The sequence below is a fragment of the Nomascus leucogenys genome, chromosome 7b (assembly GCF_006542625.1).
Source record: "Nomascus leucogenys isolate Asia chromosome 7b, Asia_NLE_v1, whole genome shotgun sequence".
NCBI lineage: Eukaryota > Metazoa > Chordata > Mammalia > Primates > Hylobatidae > Nomascus > Nomascus leucogenys.
The window spans coordinates 40,506,039-40,522,922 of NC_044387.1; positions in this window are offsets into that span (position 1 = coordinate 40,506,039).

Sequence of the window (16,884 nt, forward strand, 5' to 3'; positions counted from 1 at the left end):
TCTCTGGGACAGACTATTCCTCCCCTGGCATTTAGCAATAGTTCAAGTGCAAGAGCCAGAACCCTGGAAAAGATAAATGGCACTGCCCGAAATCGGGCTTATTGGTGCTTCTTCATTTGCTGGCATCGAATTAGGATTTGGGGCTCCACCCTGTTCCCTCTCCTCCCTTTACCCCCACCCCAGGATGATGCTTTGACTCTGGAAACTGCATTGATTTGTATGCGCGAGTGTAATGCCATTTTCAGTACCTGACAATTATTAATAAATATGAAAGCTAAAGTACCCTAATCGTGTGTCATGTGGCATACCCCTCCAGGCTCGATAGGGTGAGGTGGAGACTGTGCCCCCCAGCTCTCAAGTCACTTTCACCCTCTCCAAACCTGCCGCAAGTCTGGAAGCCAGCCTCAATTAGGCTTTTGTTTGGCTTGGTTCTACATAACGGGTTAATTACAGGCTCTAACGTGGGGGCAGAGAGAAAACAAACTTCGCATTGAAAATGTTACAGTGCATTAGACATGCCCGTTGATTACTTTGATTGTTGTGTCTAATTCTTGACAGAGGGGTAATAATTTGGCTGGTGGTAATAATGGCTTGCAGTCTTCTGCTGAGAAAAACAGAAGTTATGTCTTATCTCACACGGGTCTTCTCTGGGAAAGGTTTTCTTATTGTTGTTTGTTTGTTTTTTGTTTTGTTTTGTTTTGTTTTTCACTCGGATCTCCCTCCTCTAATCTCTTGCCAAGGGACTTTATTCTTTTAGCTTCCCATTCACTACTTCTATTGGTCTCTTTTTTCCTTTTTCCTCACCATTATAGCTGAAATGGCAACTAATATGCATGTGTAAGGATGGCAGGTTCAATGTGAATATTGGTGTCATGCCTGCAAAGTGACTGAGAGTCCAATCCTTCCTTACTTGGAAAACACTGGACCCACTTCCCCAGCCATAGCCTCTGGTGGACTCAAAAATGTTAGGGACTAGAGATGGAAAACACTTTATTTAGGATTTGAATGCAATAGAGAGACTTAAGTGAGGCACCCATCTTTGAGAAGCTTTTTCTTCCTCGAATTGATTTCTGAGATTAAGAATATGTTTGCATGTTTGGGTGGGGGGCGGTGATGGTTTACATATATAGATGTCGGTATTCTGAAGTCCATCGCTTGAATTTAAGCACAATAATTTGGGGGGGTGATGAATGATTTGGTTTCACTTGCTAGATTCAAGATATTTGTTGCCTGATGGCTGAGAATGGATTGATGGGTCAATAGCATTCTAGTTCTTTTATTATTTATATGAAGGTGTGTCTTCCCCTTTTAGACTCCTCAGCCTGCACTCTAAAATGTGTAGCTGAAATGTCATTTTGTTTGCAAATCATCTCTTGCATACTTTTCTCTGCACACCTCTGGAGACTGAGTTTTGAGCTCTGCTCTTGTAATGAAATTCCTCCTGCTTGTTATTATCTTTGATCGTCCCTCCCTTATTACTCTGAATTCTTCCTTCTGGACATTATGACTCATTTCCTCCAGCTTCTGCAAGCTAAAATTTAATGCAGCTAAAAACATCTAGTATGGTCCCCTTAAATCTGAAAATTCATATCAATATACATAGCCTTAAAGACAGAATATTGTTTCCTCTGTAGTTTCAGCGCAATACTATCTTCCATTTCAGCCTATTTTCCCTCTATCCCATTCATCAAATGAACTTGGGTTTTCTTACAAATCAAAAAAGTTCTTTTCTAAGTTAGAAGCATGTTTGAAGATTTTTTTCTCCTTTGAAACAAGGTTTCTGGTTATTTGTAATTCTGTGTGGGTATGTGTACCCACTTGCCCATTGACAACTTTCTTGGAGTTCAAGATTAAATAGATGACTTTGTGATGCTTGGCTGCTATTCACCCTGATCAACTTGTTAAACTCATAATGTTGACCTCTTTTCTGGTGTATCTTATCCTTTTGAGACTAGCTAAAAAGACAATGTGCTTTCAGGTTACCTTGGAAGTACCTTGTATTTCCCTAGCACCTTGAATTTTAAGCCATAAGATCTATCTCATGACATGTAACTGTTGTAAAATCCCATGTGGCTTTACTTAGCTTTTTCTTTTCTCTAAAAAAAAAAAAAAAAAGCGTAAAGAGCTAAGTTTGGATGGCACCCAGCCACTTTGGGTTTTTAATCTCATACCTAATACGAGTGAACTGTCTAAGCAGAAAGTACTTCTTTTCTTATTTGTAAAGTTAAGTTTAGTCAACTTTTGTAAATGAGATTCATCATCCAAATGATGCCTGAGTTCTATTTCTTTAGGAATATTTAATTCCTTTTCACTAATCAACAATTAAAGATTTACATCACAACAGGGCAAATTGTTTTTCTTGGGGGGGGGCAGAAGAAGAAAAAGGAGGGAGCAATTTTTGTGTATTTATTTTAAAAGTGTTCTCTTAAAAAACGGCCCCACATCTTGAATTCTCAATAACTATTTAAAATAAAAAGTAACTTTTACAGTGCGAGTTGGTATTTTTAAACTAAAATGCAAGTAGTTAATTCAAGGCTCTGGCAGCCGATTTTGTTTACTGATCCTTGCTGTTTGTTGTTTTCTTGATAATGGAGCAAGCCACTGAATGGCTGTTTGAGCCCAGGCGCCACAAACATAAACTTCACAGCTTACAATGTCCCAAGCCGTGATGGAGGATCTCTCCACACCTCCCAGAGACTTCTGAAGTGTAGACAGAGAAGTTGGTTCACAGGGAGTGAAGGAGGGGGAGGGGCGGCAGGGAAGGCTGCTGAGTGTTTGCTGTGAGCATTGTTACTATCATATCCTTTAATTTTTATGGTACTTAAGCTGTTGGCTCCAAGAAGCCAGTTTCTCTGTCTCGAGGAAGCCTGTCTCTTACCGGAACTGCACTTAGGACTCCTTGATTCTAATTTCTAAAAATTTATTTTGCAAATATTTCTGCTTAATTATCTGCCTGCAAGAGCGCTCAGCATTGAGAAGCAAAAGGTTCTAAAAAGAAGATTATATATATGTATGTGTGTGTGCATACATACATATATACATACATATATAATATACACATACCTATATGTAATTTTCTTTCTATCATTTATATGTGTATGTATACACACACACAGCCCCCAAAAGAGACCACCTGGATTTGGGAGAAAGATGTAGGGTAAGATTGCTTTTTTGCCAGGTGGGAAGGAAAGACACATGGACTCCCCCTTTCCGAAGCCATGTAAGACTCTGCTTAGCCTTAGAACTGCTTATTCCTTGCCTGGGATCCTCTTTCTATTCCATTGATCAGAAGTTAGTGTTCATTTTGAAGTGATGTTATTTGTGGATTTGACCGAGTTAGCTACTTAATTTTGCGGGTTGTCCCAGTGGTTCTACTCCCAGGTGCGTTGCCCAAGTCCAGCGGGCAGGGCAGCGCCTATCTGCACTCAGGTTAGGGGTGGGAAGTGCTGGGAATGGGGGACCCGGACACTGGTCTAACCAGCCCCGCCACTCCCGCGGGCAAGTCAGCCCTTGATCCTTTAGAGCAGGGACAATCGACGTGGTCCGAGAGAGGAAAATAAGGGTGTTTCTGGGCCCTTCTCTTTCAGGAGTTGATCAGGTTGGCAGATCTGGAGGGCTAATCCAAACAAGGCGCTTGACTTGTGAGGTCGCGAGTCTAGACAGAGCTGGTGGCTCGGCGGCTCCTTATCTTTCCCTGGAATCAGCCGAAGAGGCGCTCCCCGGCCCACTCCGCTCCGCTCGCCCGGGTCCGGAGCCACCGCTCGACGCAGACGGCACAACAAACACAGCACCTGAGGCTTTACAGCTCGCTTTATTGTTTAATGGAGAATGCGGCATAACATTCATTTGTCTTCTTGGTTCCGCGACCTGGCCGCTTTGCAGCCGCAGACGCCGGGTCCGGGCGTGCGCAGCGCCCGGCAGTTCTGCTCCCCACGTTGGGCAGGGCCGGGCGTTCCACTTCGGCATCGCGCGTGTCAGCGCGCGCCGCTCTATCCGTGCGCCCTCGGGCCCCTGGAGAGGTACCCAGCTGCAGCCCCTTTCTTGCTTCCAAAGCCCGGAGGCGGAAGGGTGGAGGGACAGTGGAAGAAAGCTTAAGCGAGGTGTCTTTGACTAATCCAGTATCTCCTCTTGCTGCCTGGAAATGACAGTTCTGCGCCAAAGCCATTTATGGTTCTCAGGGTCAATGGGCTCTGACTCAAGGGCAATCAATAAAAACATTTAGTTCAGTAATAAGCCGAGTTTTTTTCCCGAATGTACAGAGAAGGATGTGTCACCATCTTGGACAAGGTGTCCCCGCGCAGCCGATCGCCCTTTCCCCAAGAGTATAAACAAGTGGCGTGACTTTCCAGTGTTTTAGTGACCAGTTCACGGACACGTCATGGAAGCCTTGGTCCTCCCTAACCGGCTGCCACCGCAAAGAGACTGGCAGTGTTATCCACTTGGGAGCAAGGGAACTATTGGGACAGATTTTGTAAAGCCCTTTTTGGAGGAGCCAATAGCTGGGCTTGGAGATTTATAGCCAAGGATTTTGTGGCTCGAATTCCAAATTAATTGAGATTAAGTTATTTATAATTTTGGCCCTTCCCTATGGGATTTGTTTTTTCTTGTTTCAAGAAAAGGGGGTTTCTAGTTACATCTTCGAATTGACTATTCTAGTTTACGTGTGTGTGTGTGTGTGTGTGTGTGCGCCAGATAGAAAGAGAGAGATTGGCATAGAATAGGTAATACTGCCTCTGTCTGAAAACTACCTATAGATGTAGGTGAGAGTAATTTGGTTATGTGCCTAACGTGGTGTTAATACAAATACCACATTTCCCAGGTTTAGTGACACCGAAAATCCACACCTTCGTGTTTTCCCTGCCTGTTTTCTGTGTCACAGCTGTGTGTCACCAAGAAAAAAACGACACAACAAGGCAAAACACAAGTTTTGTGAAATTGAAGAATTTCTGTAGGGAGGTTTTTTTTTTATTATTTCTTTCTCCAGAAAACAATCTTTAGCAATAACTCAGGCACAGACTTTTCTTCTTCTCATGGGTAAAGGTTGCTGTTTATTTTGACCTGTCACAAATACAATGTGTTGTTTGAAACATGTTAAAGTTAGCAGGTATGTAGAGATAATACTAGACAGGCCACTGAATATGATAAAGTAAAATATGGTGGGAATTAACTTTTAAAGGCTATGAAAGATTTTACTTTTTTCTAATAGCTTTTTAATTAATATTCCTTCAGAAAGTATTATCTATTTTCTCAGAGTTCTGTAATAAAAAACAGTAAACTTGTTCAATGCACAGTAAAGTTATGATTTGCAAAATGTTACTTGTGCAGGTTCTATTCTGTGATTTTTTTTGCTAATTTTAATTACTCATATTCTTGATTAGTTTTAAATAAGTTTTCTTCCCCTCCATAAAAAAAAAAAAATTGCCCACACCTAGGCAAAGACATGTTTTGTCTTAAAATTTTCAATTCTTATTTATTAGAACAACCATTAATTTGGTTTATTAATTATAAACAGGAGGTTTACTCTACAAATAGGTTTAACAAAAAAAAATTATCCCTGATTTTTGGAAGGATTAGGAGGAAACAGAAAAAAAAAATGAATGAGATTCATAAAAAGAATATATACTTTGAAACAGTGTATTTTAAGTATGGAAAAACTTTTGGTCCCAAGTAATAAAAATCTCATATTAAACTCTAAAAGTATAACTGATGGTTATTTGAATTTTTATTTCAGTAGTCCAAGAATTTTTGTTATGGGAGATCAGTTCTTAAAAAGAAATAGTTGAAATAAAAATAGGCTGGCAGCCTAAAAAGCAGTGTTTCATTTACAAAAAAAATGAATGATTTTGTTTTCAAAATACAGCACTTTACTTTCACTAACATGGATGGCTGATATCTAAAAAGATTACATGTGGAAAATATGGATTAGCAGTTTCTGAAGAATAAAACTTTTTAGTAAATTCTGAAATAATTCATTTACTTTCCTCCATAACTTATGGAGATGTTTTGGAGATTGCTACTTAGAATTCTGTTTTTGTATCAAAGCACATTTCATATTTTAAGACGATGATGTATTCTTAAAGTCTTCGCAACTTCAAAGGCACTAGTCTCGTTAACAGTTTATACATGGGCAAATTTCTATCTATTTACTAGAAGTTGAACATTTGGGTGAAGGATGCTTTACTGCCGATAAAAACTTACCTTTCAGGTCTGTTATCCCATCAGGATGGACTCATAAGTCTCATTAATGTTAATGGAAAATGCCCTTGTCTGTCATGTGGAAAAAAGGGCTTGGAGATATTTCAACCAGCAATTTCTTTGTAGCAAGTATGCTAGGGCTAAAACCACCTAAGAAGTAATTTTGATCCCATCTAGGCCCTGGAAATATGTTAGTCTAATAAATGAAAATAAGCATATGAAATGGTAGGATTAGAATTGACTTTAAAGACAAATGCATTATAGAAGGGGAGAAAAAGGCCTGAAAATATTTTTCTCACATTTTAGAATTTTAGGAGTAATCCCTTAGTTAACTGATAGCTCAGAAATACTGCTGCTAGGTAGGTGATATAACTTCTCTGCTACTGAGATCTAGAACCAAAGTTGCTCTATACTGCTTACTTACCACATAGGAAGTTGTTTGTATTGAACTATTTACTGGAATTTGAGTGATGCTTTGTTTATGTTTTCATTTTGTAGTAGTGATAAATTATATGAAATCAGTCTTGTGGATAAATATATGCATTCCTAATGTGTATGGTGGCAGCCTTTGGCTGTGGCCTAGAGTTTTCTCTAGGGCAAAGCTAAGTCTATGGTATTAGACTAGATTCTCTAACATTATAGAACTGAGTGATAGTCCAAGAGTATAAATGATGAATGTTGTTCACATTCAATATTGTTTTGGTTATTCAAGCTAAAATATTCTAGAAGCACTACTTTACAGGGAACATCAAGAAAGGAGTCAGTTTCTTCTAGGGTGAGAGGTGCATAGTGGTTGTTTCTGCCATGGCATAACACTTTTCTATCTGTAAAGCACTTCACAGTCATCAGTTATGCATGAGAGCCACCAGAGCCCGTTTTCCTAATGACCTCTGTACCTGTTTTTCAGAACAACCCTCAGTTCCCTTGTTTTTCCTCTATATGTGTAATAGCAGAACTTCAAAGAAGTCCTTGGTGACTCGAGGGAGGACTATTTTAGATCAGATAATGAAAATTATTTTACCAACATTTTCAGTGATCTCCAGTCTTCTTACTTCTAGGAAGTGAGGAAAGAAGATGACGGGGAAAGGGATGGGTGCCAAAAACTGTAGCAAAACTATAATTTATCACCTTAAAGCAGTGGCTCCCAAACCTGCTTTACACTCTTAGGAATTATTGAGGACAAAAACAGAACATGAGAAGGGACAAACAAGGGAATAAAAGCTGGCCATCCCAGCCAGCAGTGGCAACCCTCTTCCCTTCCATGCTGTGGAAGCTTTGTCCTTTTGCTCTTCAAAATAAACCTTGCTACTGCTCAAAAAAAAGAAAGAAAAAGAAAGAAATTATTGAGGACCTCAAAGGTTTCATTTATGGGAGTTATATCTATGAGTAGGTATCGTATAACATATTAAAAATAATTTACAAATATTAATTCATTAAAAATAACACTACATGTTAATGTAAACAACTTTTTAATAAAAATAACCATAGTTTAACAAAACAAAAAATTTAATGTGAAGAATGGAACTATATCTGTTTTTGCAAATCTTTGAAATATCTATCTGGCTCAAATGAAGACAACTGAATTCTTGTATCTGCTTCCTCATTCAAACTATAGTGATATCATGTAGCCTCCGAAACTCCAGGTTCACTTGTGAAAGAATGAAAGTAAAAAGGCAAATGAGGTCTTAACTTTTTTTCTTTTTCTTTGAGACAGTGTCTCACTCTGTCACCCAGGCTGGAGTGCAGTGACGTGATATCGGCTCACTGACCTCTCCCGGGTTCAAGCTATTCTCCTGCCTCAGTCTCCCACGTAGCCGGGATTACAGACGCCCACCACCATGCTTGACTAATTTTTGTATTTTAGTAAAAACAGTGTTTCACTATGTTAGCCAGGCTGATCTTGAACTCCTGGCCTCAAGTGATCCACCCACCTTGGCCTCCAAAGTACTGGGATTGCAGGCATGAGCCACTACGCCTGGCCCAACATTATCCTGAAAAGAGTTTTGACCTCACAGACTCCCTGAAAAGATTTTGGGAACACCTTCTTAGAGTTCCCCAGAGCACATATTGAGAGCCATTGCCTTAAAAAATGGGCTTTTGCAAAATGATTACAGAGAAACTATTGCTTGAGGAAATTTATAATAATTGCTTGTATCAATGCTCTGGTGATATAGGTTTGTTTTTTACATCAAATCTAGGTTGCAGTTTTATTTTGTGACTTTTCAATTACATTATCAAACACTGTTCTAAAAGCCCCTTATATACAGGGCCTTGAAGAAAAATATACGGTGATGTTATATAACTGAAAATTTAAGTCTCCACTTTAAGGAACTCTAGGAGAGTAAGCCACAGGAACATTGTATGTAAAATGTGCTGGACTTTAAGAATTTTTAGAGCCTAACTTTGTGAAGTTGCGGAGGATATCAGCACTGAAGAGAATTTTGAAATCCATCCCAAATAATTTGAACTTGTCATAGGTAGTAATTGCTAGCCACAGGATTTTGAGACCAGGAATTAAAAGTCATAGTTATAATTCAGAAAAGTCATTTGGCTTTTGAAATGAGATAGGGTGGTAAGATGAAAGACTGAAGGCCAGGAAAATAACAAGTCAAGGATCCTAGTGGTTCAGGCAGGGGGTGGCATGAATAGAAAGGAAGAAATTGATCTGTGACAAATTCCAAGGAACTTACTCATATGGGGAGTCTGGTAGTTGTGCATCAGAATTTGTTTTTCCCTTCTTTATAAGCATATGGATAGGCTGCGTATGCCAGGCTCCCTTATAGTTAGGAATCTAAACAGATTTGTTTTTTGATGTAAAAAAAAAAACCTGTATCACTAGAGCATTAATACAACAGAAGTACTGTGGGTCCTTCTAGACTTAGACCTTGAGATAGTGAGTATGCTTCCTTTATGCTGTCTTTTTCCATCCAACTAGCGGGTACTCACAAAGGTATACATATAGAAGAGCAACATGACAGAAATAACCAATGTCCCAAGTAACATCAGGGAGTGGAGCTGCCTGCAACTTGAAACATTCAGCTCAAACTGTAAAGGAGAAATAAATGTTTTAGTTTCTTTAAGCCACTGAATTATTGTGTCTTATTTGTTGCAATTCCCTAGCCTAGATTAAGCCAGATATAGACTAGAGCATTAAGGCAGCATTAAGAAGTCAAGGATGACTGAGGTTCCGAATCTGAATTACAGCATCTGAAGGAAATGTGCATTTACTCATTTACTCACTGTTTCATTAATCCATTCAAATTTTTCTCTGGTGTTTACTATGTGTCATGCACTATTCTATGTGCTAGTTATGTAGAAGTGAACAAAACAGAGAGTTCTGCCTTCATGGAGCTTACATTTTTGTGGTGCATTCAAAGAACATACAAGTAAGTACATACTATAATGAAGGCACGGATAGACACTATAAAGAAAAATCACGCAGAGAAAGGGGATGGAGAGATTGATATCAAGTAATGCTTCCTTGAGGAGGTGACCTTTGAAAAGGTGGTGAATGCTCAAAAAAAGTGAAAATGAGATAATTGTGTATGCATAAATTGTATTAATATATTGAAGCTGTGTGTTTGAGTTTTGATATACCCTTGTTGTATCTAACACTGTACATAAAGAAATAGATCAGTGTTAGGTATCTGGAAGTTATTCTCTTATATAACTTAGTGAAAATAAAAGAATCTGTGAAGAGTTTTAAAAAGCAGGAAGACACAAATAATACAGTAATTCATCAAAGATACATTGGAAGAAAAGTGACTGGAAAGGTATAAGAAACAAAAGAAAGACATAAATGTGAGAAATAAGTGAAGAGATCAGGGTGGTGATGAGGAAAAATAAAAGACAATAGAAATGTCTCCGGAACTGAAGCCAGAAGTCTTCAAAGGGGCAGGTATGAAAAGCTGTGCCCCATACATCAGAAAGATCAAGGAAGATAAGGACAGAGAAAATGCCTTTGAACTTGGCTGAATGGAGGTCATTGGATACCATAAAGAGGCAAAGATGGAAGCCAGATTTAGGAGGGGAATTAGGGAGAAAATATTTTAAATATAGTTCTTCTAACTCTTCACTATTGTTATTGGACATTTATTGAGTGTGGTGATTCTATAGAGATCTACTCTAATAACCAAACATTCACTGAGTCTAGTTACCAGGCTTGTGAAGAATGACTGAAGAAGTACCAGAGGCTCGTACTTCTATTAACCCTTTTAGGTGGGTTCCAGAGGGTAGAACTAACTGAAATATTTTTAACTCCTTTGGCTGTCTGACTTTGCTGAGTTCAAGAAGACTCAAGATTCCACAGTCTAAGCAAACAAACCAATTAGATGTTAAACTCCCAGGGGCTAGAACTAAGCTGTCAAAAGAAAGTGAGTATGGAGAGGTAATTATCCAATAATTACAAGAGTCTAGGCAAAAATCTAAGAGAAATGTCTACTGGCATGTTGTAAAACTGTTTAAGAAGTTAGCAGTTTGCTTGGTTTCATTGCCACTATGCTAAAATATGCGGTGTTTCATCAGAAGGTAATATTCTTTGAACTGTATATTACCATACTGTTAAAAACTCAGCTGCAAAGATTTGAAAACAAGCAACAGACTTAAAAACCACAATAAGTTCTTAATCTGTTGAGCCTTTGAAATTCAGGTGGCAAGAAGCAGTTTTTATATATTTTGTACTGTGACATATCATCCAGCTGATACTTTGCAAGCCTGATAACACTGGGCAATCAGAGGGTAATGTATCATTTTGCATTGCTGAGGTGTCCATGGTAATAGAAAATCGGTAATACTATCTGCCATAATTTGCCTCTCCTGGGATGGATACCCACCCAGAGTTTATAGTTTCTCTTAGGTCTACTTTGCTTTTTGCAAAATGATAGGGCGTATGCAACTATAGGTGTGCCCTAGAATGCAAGCTCATTGGGGGAAATAAAGACCAAACCTAGTAGCACATATAATCACACTAGGTTAGCTATTATTTGTAATGCAAAATAACTTTAAAAGGTTAATGACTCACCACCCAATACTTTGGAGTATATACAAGAGGATAAATCATAAAGTCGCTAGTAAATGGGGAAATGAATAGAGGAAGTACAGATTTGAAGATTTTTGAGGGTCAGTGTAGAGCACATAGAAAGGAAAACCCCATCTGATGGGTAATAAAATGCATAAGGAGTAGTATAAATAAGTGTGTCAAGATAAAGCAAAATAATTTGATGAGTCTAATTGAAAACACTCAGTTTTAAAAATGTTTAGTTATGGTGACTTCTTTAATGCCATTTCCTTCTGGAATGATAAGGATTCCATCTTTTTTCATTTGAGCTCTGATTTTGATTATGCTAAAATTATACAAGGCAGTAAAAGTGAGAATACTTCCATAATTATAAATATTTTAATTATTCCATTCCTTGAAAAATCCAAATTTGATATATAAAAGTCTTCTAATCTAAATCTTGATTTTTTTCTGAATGAACTGTCATCATTCAGTGTTCAGCCATGCGATTACTAAAATGCACATCATGTACAAAGTATATTAACAATGGAAAAATAGTTTACCTCTTCGAACTGTATTAATTTGATATTGTGATATTAATTATCTGTTTTCAAAGACAAATCTTGATTGTCCATATGTGGGAAAGAAAAAAAAAAACGTAACAATTCGAACTACATTTGTTTTCACCAAACTGGTGTTCTTCTAGAAAGGAAAAAAAAAAATTTCTTTAAAATTAGTGATACAAAAAGTATATTTTTAAACTTGAGAGTTAATGAGAATCATTTTCTTTCTCATTACCCACTATCTCAGGGTGGCAGTCCAAATTATTCACTGTGCTTAGCAAGAATACATATACAACGTATCCTGGAAAGTTGTGGAATTAAATAAAGGTCTAGGTTTTACAAGGCATAATACAATTAAATGTCTCAGAGAGATACATGCCTAGATAAATTCATGACAGGCTTTCTACAGGACTCCCCAGACCTCTTGGCATCGAATTGATTAGCTCTACAGTGAGCCACTCATAAGCCAGATGGGTAGCTAGAAGACAGAGGCAGCGAACAAGAACTTTTGGGGCACCTTTTGCTAAGCCTAAGAACGTCCTAACTGTTTCTAGAGTCCTTATCTTGAATGTGTCAAGACTTCTGACTTGAAGCTGTTGATCCATAGCACATATTCTTATTAAAACATAAATGGACATGAAGTAGGGGAAAGGCAGGAAGGCTTTGGAATCATTAGCAAAATTGAACTCTGCTGTTAGTAAAATATTCACGTATTTGAACAACCAGTCAGGACTGAGGACCAAGTATGAAGCAGATGAGAAAATGACTTTTTCTGCTTCTTGTCACTAAATTGAGATTTGAAGATATTTGGCTTTCTAAACTCTTCTACTATAGCTACCACTTAATGGTTATCATCTATGTGCCAGGCCCCTGGCTAGGTGATAATTTTACATTGTTTCTCATTATCATCTGCAAACATGTAAGATAGGTTGCTATAGTTTGAATGTGTCCCACAAAAGTTCATATGTTAGAAACTTAATTGCCATTGTAACAGTGTTGAGAGGCAGGACCTTTAGGAGGCGATTAGGTCGTGAAGGCTCCACCATCATGAATGGATTAATGGTGTTATTGCAAGAGAGGATTGGTAACAGCGAGAGTGAGCTCCTGATAAAAAGAATGAATGCTGCCCAATTTCCTCTCTCTGTCTCACCATGTGATATCTTCTGATACGGGATGACCATCACCAGATAACAGCTCCGTACTCTTGGATTTACCAACCTCTAGAACTGTGAGCCAAATAAATTTCCTGTCTTTATAAATGACCCGTCTGTGGTGCTCTGTTCCAGCAGCAGGAAACATACTAAGACATAGGTGTATTCCATTTTGCAGAAGAGGAAAACAATCTCTAGTTAAAAGAACATGCCCAAGTCCTCACAGAATTTGTGGATACAGCAGCAATTATTTAAGTTAATTGAATCAGTAATTTGCATAACAACACTTAATTTAGATGTGTTTATTCAAAAAACAGTTTTTATTTATTTATTTTAATAAAAAATTATATATAGTTGGTTAGGCACAATGGCGCATGCCTGTAATCCCAGCACTTTGGGAGGCCAAAGCAGGCAGATTACTTAAGGCCAGGAGTTTGAGACCAGCCTGGTCAACATGGTGAAACCCCATCTCTACGAAAATACAAAAATTAGCCAGGCATAGTGGCTCATGCCTGTAATGCCAGCTACATGAGTGGAGAATCGCTTGAACCCAGGAGGTGGGGGTTGCAGTGAGCGGAGATCTTGCCACGGCATTCCAGCCTGGGCAACAAAGTGAGACTCCATCTCAAAAAAAAAAAAAAAAAATCTTATTTACTTAGAAGCATTCAGAATGTCAACAAAAGAACTGAAAGAACTGCACCTTTTTTTTTTTTTTTTTGCAATTACAGTGTAGTATTCTGTTAACAGAACAACAATTATTTCCTAATATAAGCTGCATCAGAGACAACTGAAGATGAAAACACTATTATCCCCATATAAAATTAATTTGTGCTGTGCACCAAGAACATGCTTTAAATTTCCACACCAATTTACAACCCCCACACTGTACCAGGCAAAGTTAATGGCTATTAAAAATACTACCAGGACAGTTCTATCTAAAGACACATTCAACAGTGTGCTGACTATACACAAAATGAATAGTTTAAAAACAAATCTTAGTCTTAGATTTCAGTTTTTTTTTCCTTAAAAGGAGGGAGTTGTACACAGGGCAGTTAAATGTTTTATAGACAAAAGAGAAAAACTGTTAGAACCATCTTATTCATCATCATCTTCTTTCTTATTTTCATTTTCCTCCTCTTCCTTCTTTTTCTGGCTTTTTTCAGCCTTAATAACTCCCCTTTTTGTTGCATCAGGCTTTCCTTTCCTTTAGCTTAGTATACAGCAATATCCTCTTTGTAATTTTCCTTCAGCTTTGCAGGCTTCTTTTCATAAAGCTTCTTGTCATCTGCAACAGTGTTATTCCACCTCTCCCAGTTTCTTTGCAACATCACCTACACATAGGCCAGGATGTTCTTTGATTCGGGGGTGACAAACAGAACAAGAAGGCCAAAGGAGGCCTATTGGGTGCACTGGGATCCTTGATTTCTTTTTTGTTTCCCCTGTAGGAGGGATATTTGTTTTCATTTCTCTTTCATAAACTGGCCTTGTCTGCCTTTGCCCTATCTTCAGATTTCCCTTTCTGTTTTGAACCCATGGTCTTTCACCTCTCTGAGCATTTCTTAGAAAATTCTGAGAAGTTGGCGGAAACATCTGAGCGCTGCTTCTTGTGCTGTTCCTGGCAAGATTTCATGAAGAATGCATATAATGACATTTTGCCTCTTGGCTTCTAAGGCTCTCCTTTGACCATGTTTAGTTATTTTTTCTCAGTGAAGAAGAGTTGTCCAGGGACTGTCCAGCTCTCACTTGTCCCGGCACTTAACTCTGTAGAGCTCAATGTATAGCAATGGCTGTCTCACAAAGCAGTTTTTACTGTTGACATGCAATAAGGCAAACCCTAAAAAGTGTTGAGTGTTGCTTTTGAGATCTTTAATCATTTTTTTCCTGGAAAAGCAAACCCTCCAGGTCTTTAAAAATGTGACTGTTCCAGTTACAACAGTTCTGATGGTTATTATCGCACTCTAAGTCTGGCTAGATGGATCACTTTCAAGTTTCTGGAATGTACCATGGTCGTTTTTTTTTTGGTTTTGTTTGCTTTTGTTTTTGTCTTCTTTTTATTTTTTTTCCCTTTCACCCTCTACAGGGATTTTTTCCCTACCATGCAGCATTCATCTGCCTTTCGTATCTCTTCCTTTAGTTTCTCAGTTCAGTTGCCAGTTTCTCAAGAAGCATAGGTCTTGTGCTCTTGTAACAGACTGCATTTGGCAGTTTGCAGAGTTGTATTCCTGACATGTCTGTAGGTTCCCAAAGTGTTTATTTTTTTTTTCAGCTTTGTATCTCACAATCTTTGTACCATCACAATGCATGGAAGATACTGAAATATTTATTTACTGGATATGAACTGAAGTATGAGTGAATATCAGACCTTCCAATGCCAGATGAAATCTGTACTGCTTTATTAGAGGCTATGGTCAAGGGAAGAAACAGAAAAGAGGGCTACTTCAAAATGATGACTGGGACTTAAAGATTATGAACAGCAGAGAGAACGAGGGAGAGAGACAGATACAGACAGAGAGAGAGGAGAGAGAGAGAAAGAAAGAGAGAGAGAGAAAGAGAGGCTGTAACAGAGGTTAAGGGCATGGAGTCAGGCAGTCTGGGATATGAATACTTGCTGCTTGACCTTGGGCATGTTACTTAGTTTCTCTGAACCATAGTTTCCACATGCAGGAGAAATGCTTGCGGGATAAATCTCATGTGTACCTACTAAGCAATAAACCCTATATGTGGGATTGTTATTAATGTTATTAAGAAGGGTATGAGAAAAGGTTTATTCTCTTGAATGAATTTACTTGGTGTTCTTTGCATCTTTCTTTTTTCTCTCTGTTCAGATGGATGCTAAATCTTTATGTTTTTCCCTAAAGATGAAGTGGGAAATACGTTGTGTTTTTACACTTGATTTCTTTCTTTTTTCACTGTTTCCTTCATGAGAATGCTTGTATACATATATTAATACTTTTGTGGTTTCCTTTAACTGAGGAGAATATGCAACATTAAAGGGATTTTAGCAAATAATTAAAGGACAGTTTACAAAAATCATAGCACCTTACCAAAACTCATTTCTTTTATGTGTAATTACTTGCCACAGGCACAGATTCCTACATAGTTATGATTATTATATGTATTTATAGTGTTTTGCTCTTTTTGCTTAATATCCCAGAATAAATATTGTCCATGTGCACCTCTACATTGAAAACCAACTTGGGAAAATGGCTTTGTTACATCAGTTGTCCCTTAAATGTTTCTCATTGGTTCCCATGCTACAGACTAAACGCAATATTTCGTCTAATATTATGCATGTTTCATTATCTCATCACATTTCTTGTGGGATAGATCCCTAACCTTTTAATTATGGCGAAATATTCAAAAGGTTAGTCAAACAACCCCCAAAGGAGCTTCTGGTACAATGCGGTAGCAGAGGCTTATTGTCCCTGGCTTAAAACATTATGTGAAAGAATAGTGTGCACCTCTAGAAAGGCTAGCAATTCTGCCATCAGATAAATGATTGCAGCCTTCAGTGGGCTGGCTCTCCCTTTATTTTCGCCACTGGTTGTGGAGCTGGGAAACAGATGCCTGTATGGAGAATGAGGGCCCAGACTTTTTTTTTTTTTTTTTTTTTTAACTGAAATGTCAAACTATGTGACTATGCCCGGCAGAAGACGACCCCCTGCGAGATGTGATAAGCCGCAGGCCTGCTCCACACACTACACTGAAAATGCCGTGGGAGGGCTTCCCAGGCTGATGGAACTAATGACAGTAATAGCTCCAGGTAATTTGTCTTTTTCCTTACTGTGCACATTCTCTACATGTGGTGCACTTTACACCTACCACCAGGCACACATCTGGAATGCTATGACCCTCTCAGGCCTGATTCACATAGGTTGAATTCTCCTGTAAAGGAAATCTGACCTCTAATTTTCTTAATAATTCAGGATTATGCTAATGTTACTCAGCAGCCATTATAGAATGGTGCAGGAATACCTAA